The following is an 8,339-nucleotide window of genomic DNA, read 5'->3' as shown; positions in this document are numbered from 1 at the left end:
AAATTCAGTACAAAAATGAAACAGAAAACAAAGATAACACATAGTTTTTAAAAAAAACTAGGGTTTATGAGGGGGTGGTAGTCTTGATAAGATCTCTCCAAGCAGTCCATCAATCTTTGAAGTCTTCTCATCCTCATGCTTAAGTCTCTGTTTAACTTCATAATTCTCAACTGTCAGATGCTTTAATGTCTTCAAAATGAATTCCTATATAACCATTGTCTTCTTGAGTCTAGAGTTACTTCCAACTTCAAGATAAATCTCATAAGAAACCATAGTATTTTGGTAATGGAGAAGGTGGCGGCATCACTACTGGAGCAGGAAGCAGAAGTGTTGAAGGAACCTTCTGAAGTAAAGGTTCTCTATACCAGAGAGTCTGGCATGTAAGTTCCTTTTGGCTTCCTTCAGACACAATCTCCAACTCTTTAGAGTTGACTTATATTCAACTTCTAAAGTTGTTGGCCAGAGCATAAACTTTAGAGAGGTTTGCGTTAGAAGAGCAAGCCTCAGTGAGAGTATTGAGTCTGCCAGCAGAATCGCCTTCAAATTGATTAAACATTTCATCCAAGGGTGTAGGGTGAATGTTGGTTTGAAAGGTTGTTTGGTCAGAATAGGGTTAGGGGTTCTACCTGGGAGGGTTATGAACTCAACTTCTAACTCATTATCAGAATCAATGTTTGATTCTGCAATGGAGATGCCAGAGTGAGTATGGATTGATGGTTGAGGGTTTTCTAGTTGAATAAGTTGGGATAAAAGAAAAGGTGGTAATAGTGGTTGAGGAGTTGGTGAGATAGTGGATGTTATAATTTTAGAAATAGATGGTGAGGGTGGTGGAATTATGATGTTTGGATTTGAGTTCGTGGTTGCGATGAAGAAGAACCCCGGCCAGTTTGTTGAGTTGTAGAAACACTTTGTTGTTGAACTTGTTGTTGTTCTTGATTTGTTAAGGAAACTGTTGTGAAGATTTCATTGTTGAAGAAAAGGGTTTTAGGGTTTATTGAAAGTTTCTTATGCTCAAAGAGAGAAAGTGTAGGTTGTGATAGTAGCGAAAGTATGTGAAGTGAGTGAAGCGGATTTAAATAAACGTTTTAGCAATCATGACAAAAATAAAGAAAACATCAAAAATATGACAAGGGGTAAAGCGTGAAAGATTTTGCCTAATCCTAGGATTTATTCACCCAATATGTCACATCAGCAGATTAGAAATGGTTCAGTTTTTTAAGACAGTTGTCTTAAAAACTGTTCCACTAATCGAGACTGATTGCCAAGTATTTAATGAAAAAATGTTCAGTATCCATAAAGTAGATTTGTTTAACCAAATAAACTCTGACCGGATACATCTGAACTTACGAAACCTTCTCAGTTCAGAAGACTCACACGTCCAAAACAACCAACAAATCTCGGAGTCTCATTTTTCAATTCTGATATATTAACATTTTAAGAAAAAACTCTTTTTTATTCTGGACATAAGTCCATTTTCAAAATTTCCAGAATGAAAATGAATTTATCTTCAGCAAGGGGTTTTGTAAAGATATCAGCCCGTTGATGGTCGGTATCAATAAATTTTAGATTTAAAATTCCCTTTTGAACATAGTCATGTATAAAGTGATGCTTTATCTTAATATATTTTGCTTTAGAATGAAAAATGTAATTCTTAGATAAACAAATAGCAAAAGTATTATCAAAGAGTATAGGAATGTTACTCTCATATATTTGGAAATCTTCTAGCTGACTTTTCATCCAGAGCATCTGAGTACTGCATCTAGAGGCTACAATGTATTCAGCTTCAACAGTTGAAAGTGCAATTGTTGATTGCCTTTTTCTGGACCATGAGATCAGGTTATCTCCCGAAAATTGACAGCTCCCAGATGTTTTTTTCTTCTCAAGTCTGTCTCCAACATAATCAACATCACTAGCTTGTAGTCTTTAGATCTTCTATAACTCAAGTCAAGCTAATTGGGACTCTCTAGGATCTAATTAGAAGCGGGCACACAAATAGACACTAAACAAAATGTCAGGTCTAGAAGCAGTCAAGTACAGAAAAGAACCAATCATACCTTTGTATACCTTTTATCCTACCTTAGCACTTACCTCATCATTCTCAAGGATGCATGTATGATGCATATGAGTCTTTGACATTTTGCATTCTGACATGTCAAACTTCTTCAAAAGTTCTTTTGTGCACTTGCTCTGATGGATGTACGTTCCTTCTAAACTTTGATTGATCTGAATCCCCGTAAATAACTTGAGTTCTCCCATCAGACTCTTCTCAAACTTTGACTGCATAGACTTAGAAAATTCCATGCATAAAGTAGAATTAGCAAAACCAAATATGATATCATCAATGTAAATTTTAACAACAAGAATATCATATTTGAATGACTTATAGAAAATATTTGTATCAACCTTCCCTCTGGTGAAATCATTCTCTAACATGAAATTGCTTAGTCTTTCATACAATGCTCTGGGAGCTTATTTCAGACCATACAATGATTTCTTAAGCTTGAAAACAAAATCTGGATTCTTAGGATTTTCAAAACAAGGAGGTTGGTGTACATACACTTCTTCAGTAATGTAACCATTCAGAAATTCACTTTTAACATCCATCTGATACAAGATGATATTAAGATTAACAACAAAGGAAATTAAGAGATGAATAGAATTTAACCTGGCAACTGGTGCAAAGTTTTCTATATAGTCAATCCCTTCTTGCTGACTATAACCTTGTGTTACTAGTCGAGCCTTATTTCTTTGTACCTCTCCTTGTTCGTTCAGCTTGTTTCTAAAGACCTACGTTGTTCCAATAACGTGAGTTCCTCCGGGTCTTGGCACAAGATCCCACACGTCATTTCTGGAGAATTAATTGAGGTCCTCTTGCATAGCCAGAATCCATTTTGTGTTTAGAAGTGCTTCATAAATTGATGTAGGCTATATCAGAGACACCAAACCCAGAAGAGTCTCTTCATAAGGTTTGAATGAGGATCTGGTTCTGACAGGTTCAGATTTGTCTCCCAGAATCAATTCTTCAAAATGTGAAGATCTTTATTTGTGCCTTCTCATAAGAGTCTGAGCTTCAACAACTTTTGGTTGAGGAGCTTCAGAATATTTTTCTTCAGCTTCTTTGGCTTCTGAAGTCTTTCCTTCAGAACCTGAATAAGTGATCTCCAGATCTGCAAATTTCTCAACTAGCTTTGACTTTTCAGAGTCAAGTTTATCATTGAATTTGACATGTATTGATTCTTCAACAATTTGTGTCTCAGCATTGTATACTTAATATCCTTTTGAGTGTTCAGAGTATCCTAACATGATGCACTTTTGTGCCTTAGAATCAAACTTGCTCATACTCTCTTTAGTGTTCAGCATAAAACAAGAACATCCAAAATGATGAAAATATGAAATGTTGGGCTTTAAATTGTTCCATAATTCATAATGAGTCTTACTTAGAATATGTCTTATAGAGATCATGTTCTGAATATAACATGTTGTATTGAATTCTTCTCCCCAAAAGTGCTTACTCATATTAGTATCGTTGATCATGGTTCTGGCCATCTCTTGCAGAGTCCTATTCTTCCTCTCTATAACTCTATTTTTTATGGAGTTATAGGACAAAAGAAATCATGGGAAATTCCATTAGCATCAAAGAGTTTTTTTCTAAATCTTTGTTTTCAAATTCTCCACCATGATCACTTCAAACTTTAACAATTATTATATCTTTCTTATTTTGCACTTGGGAGTAGTAGGTAGAAAACACAGAATGTGACTCATCCTTGTGTCTGAGAAATTTCACCCATGTCCATCTATTGTAGTCATCAATAATGACTAGTCCATACTTCTTACCATTAACAGAGGCAAATTTCACTATACCAAACAAGTCAATGTGAAGAAGCTTCAACGGTTTGGAGGTTGAAACAACATTTTTAGCCTTGAAATAAGTTTTAGAAAACTTGTCTTTCTGACATGCTTCACAAAGAACATCTGAAGCAAACTTCAGATTTTGCAGACCTATGACTAAATTAAGCTTATTTAGCTAAGATATCTTCTTCATGCTAACATGGATCAATCGTTTATGCCTCGTCCATTACTATTCATTTACAGACATAATACATTTTACATTTTGATTCTTCAAATTAGAAAGTCTTATCTTATAAATGTTGTTCTTCCTCTTTCCATTTAAAAGAACTTAGCCATCCTTTTGACTGACAGCTTTACAGGACTTTTGATTAAAAATAATGCCATAACCATTGTCACTTAATTGACTTATGGACAACAGATTATGCATTAATCCTTCAACTAAAATAGCATTAGTAATGGAAGGAAGTTTACCATTACCTACTATTACAGATCCAATGATCTTCCCTTTATGATCACCTCCAGAACCGACAAAGCCTTCAAGCTTATGTTCCAGGCTTTAGAACATATGCCTTCTTCCCATCATGTGTCGCGATCATCTAGAGTCCGGGTACCATGACTGGTGTTTCAACTTTGTTGTTAAGGATATCTGCAACATATATTATCTTGTCATTAGGTACCCACATCTTTATGGGTCCTTTGGGGTTAGTCTTCCCAGAGTTCTTAACAAACTTGGGTTTTTATGAAGGATAGCTATATTGTTGGTGTAAGCCCAAGAGGCCAATACTTTTGGTACTTGTATCGAATTATTTATTAATAATAAAAGGCTTTTTCTTTATTATGTTTGTTTAATAAAGTCCCTAGAATAGCTAGTCCATTTAATGTATCAAGTGTGACTTAATCATGAGATCCCATTAAACATAAGAACATTATTCTTAAAGTATCTGTAGTCGAGATTTGTTGTGAAGTGGGATAAGATTAAAGCATTAAGATTATTATGTATGTAGACTGATGATCACATCTCATGGATCATGGATAAGGAGTTATCAAGTCTTAAACATAAGTATGAATACTGAGAGTAATATTTATACTGGATTGACCCGCTATGAGAATACTATATAGGATGTTATGTTAAGTGTCATAAGTTATTCTCATGGTGATAATGGTGTATACCACCCTTTGATATGAAACCACTATGTACGCTAGATTTAGAGTCGAGTGCTTTATTAATGATCAAACATTGTCCGTAACTAGATGACCATAAAGACGGTTGATGGGTACTCCACGAAGCATGCTGAGGGACATGAGTGACCTAGATGAAATTTGTCCATCCTGCGTAACAGGATAAATGTCTACGGGTCCAATATTGAACTGGACAAGGATGACACGATATATGCCTTGTGTTCAATATAGACATAAGGGCAAAAGGGTAATTATACACATAAGTATTATCACAAAAGGATTTGTCAGATCACATGACATTTTCGTGTCTTAGGTAGTAGTGATGTGTTGCTAGATACCGCTCACTGTTTATTATGTTAAATACGTGATTTAATATAATTACTAATGTCGCGAAAACCTACAGGGTCACACACAAAAGAACGGATTGATGAGAGATAGAGTAATTAAGGAACACCGTAAGGTACAATGCACTTAAGTGAATTGTAGAACCTCGTAAGATACGGTGTACTTAAGTAGAATATGAAATATGGTAATGTACCACACGTTTAAGTGATTTTGGCATATCACAAGATATGGGCCACATACACTTAAGTGGGATTTTTAGCTTGCAGCCCACACAAGTGGTTCTATAAATAGAACCCTTGTGCATAAGCATTTCTGAAGTTGTAATTTCATTTGTCTCTCTCTCACACTCAAAGCCTTCATTCGTAGCAGCTAGCACTGAGATTGAAGGAATCTGTTCGTATGGACTGAGTAGAGGCGTTGTCACCATTCAACGTTCATGATCACTCCTTAGATCTGCATCAAAGGTTTCAATCACCACAAGAGGTAACGATTCTATCACTGATCATGCTCATTCGTAAGGATCACTAAAGGAGAAATTTTTAAATTCCGCTGCATTTTGGATCGCTCTTCTCCTTCAGTGGTATTAGAGCCACTTACGAAACCATGCATGTGATAGCTGTTTATTTTCTGTATTTTTTGTATTAATAAAATTAAAAGACAGAATGAATCAAAGAAAAAACGAGTAATTAAATTTGGCATCATGTGTGTATGATTTGGATGATTGATGTAGATTATGCTTCGGAATCCGACGTTAGTATGGTGAAGCAGTGATACATCGATCGTCCATAGGTTACGCAATTGAGATTGATCAAGTTATATATACGATATAAATAATCCTGATGCAAAATACGGTATATATGATATATTGTTTTTGTTTCGTTCATTCAAACATTTAATGGTTGTTTTCCTTTGAGCGATCAATGGTCATTTGCTTCTTGATCCGACATTAGTATGGTGAAGCAATGACATGTTGATCAATCATACTGAATTAACAATCGAGGTGTGTTTGACTGTATGAAATTGCTGCATTAGGGTTCATGACGGTACAAGGGTTATGCTATCAAAGAGTTGTGCGATTAGGATTGTGACTGCGCAAGAGTTGTGCTTTAAAGTATCAAGTGTTGATGCAAAAAACGACGTCGATTTCAAATGAATTGTTCATTAAAATTTTGTGTCAGGGCGCTGCCCTTAACAATCCTACTTGGGGCGCTTCCCCTTTGACCCCCGTCCGCTGACCGGGCAGCGGAACCCCCGGCTAACTCTGCGTAATGTGATCAGTCGCCGAAATTTAATTTGGTTTATTTAATTAACAGAATTTAAATTAATAATAATAATAATTTGTTTATTATTATTGTCTTGTGGTGATCGGTTATGGCCTTAGTTTTCCTTTATTTTGTTTTGGGATTTTAAAATACGACATGCGTGTCGTGCCTTTTTTTTTTAATCTGTTAATGTAACTTCTTTTCTCATCTCACTCCCTTGTATGTAAAACGAGTTTTTGTTTATGTAATGTAATATTATGAAGAAAGAGAAGAGTAGAATATCAAAGGAGGACAACCTTGAAGATCTTGCTTGGAGAAGCTTAGATCGTTATTAAGTTAGATTAGGTTCTCTCCTTGACTTGGGAGAACAATTGCGCTAGGGGTCATAAATGTTTCATTTTGTATGTTGATGCATGTGAATGTATGTTAGTGCATGTGAGAGACGATTTATATGATAAGTAAGCCGGTGAGATCAAAATTATTGTAAATTCCCTCAAATTATAAATTAAGTTTATGCTTTCCAAGTTTTAACACTCATCAAGACTAGTATTGAATAATGTAGGTTTCGCCTACGCGGGGTGCATGTTCTATATTAGTAAGGTGCGATGGAATAATTGTAATATCCAATTGCTAAAACAATGGGTCAAACTTAACTAAACAAATTATAATAAGATTATATATGTTTAGAAACAAGAGTTGGAAATGATCCATGTGATGGATTGGAATAAGGAGTTATTCACCCAACTAAAATATTCAAGAGTTGTAGTAGATAAAATTGGAAGGAGTTCCTACCTAAATAACCTAGTTTTGTGTAATCCGCCTACGCGGACTTAAAACAAAGTGAAATGTGGATCTCGACCCACTAGAAAATCTTCCAATAGGATTTTCCAAATCAAATAGTGAGGGTCATTTGTTTTGAGTAAAATAGTGGGAGCATATTTAATTAAAGGCCTAATTAAATATATTATTGATACTTATATTTTCATTATTTTCATGTAGATTAATATGACAACAAACACCTCTAGCAACATTTTACGATCAATCCTTGATAAGGAAAAACTTCTGGGACAAATTTTCTGGATTGACACTGAAATTTGAGGATTATCCTCAAACATGATAGAAAGTTGTATGTCTTAGAGAAACCTATTCCTGAAGAGGAACCTCCTAGTTATGCACCTAAGGCAGAAAGAGATGCTTATAAGAAGCATGTCGATGATGCCAATGAAATTGCTTGCCTCATGCTAGCTACCATGAACTTAGAGTTACAAAAGCAACATGAGAACATGGCAGCGTTCGATATGATTGAACACCTGAAGATGTTCTATTAAGAGCAAGCAAGGCATGAAAGGTTTAAAGTTTTAAAAGCCCTTTTTCAAGGCAAGTTAGCTGAGGGAGCCCCTGTAGGTTCCCATGTGCTCAAGATGATTGGGTATGTGGAGAACCTTGAGAGGTTGCGTTTTCCCCTCGGAAAGGAACTTGCGACTGATTTGATCTTGCAATCGTTGCCAGATAGATTCAGTCAATTTGTCCTTAATTTCAATATGAATGATACGGACAAATCTCTTCCTGAACTTTTAGCCATGTTAAGAACTGCTTAGCAGAATCTGAAGTCAAAAGGGAAGTCCATTCTGATGATCTGAAATGGAAAGAGACGGAACAAAAGACCCACCAAGCAGGGTGATAAAGGGAAAGGAAAGGAAGTTG

The sequence above is a fragment of the Lathyrus oleraceus genome, chromosome 4 (assembly GCF_024323335.1).
Source record: "Lathyrus oleraceus cultivar Zhongwan6 chromosome 4, CAAS_Psat_ZW6_1.0, whole genome shotgun sequence".
In the NCBI taxonomy this organism is placed as follows: Eukaryota; Viridiplantae; Streptophyta; class Magnoliopsida; order Fabales; family Fabaceae; genus Lathyrus; species Lathyrus oleraceus.
The sequence above is the reverse complement of the archived record's forward strand: the minus strand, read 5'-3'. Positions refer to the sequence as shown.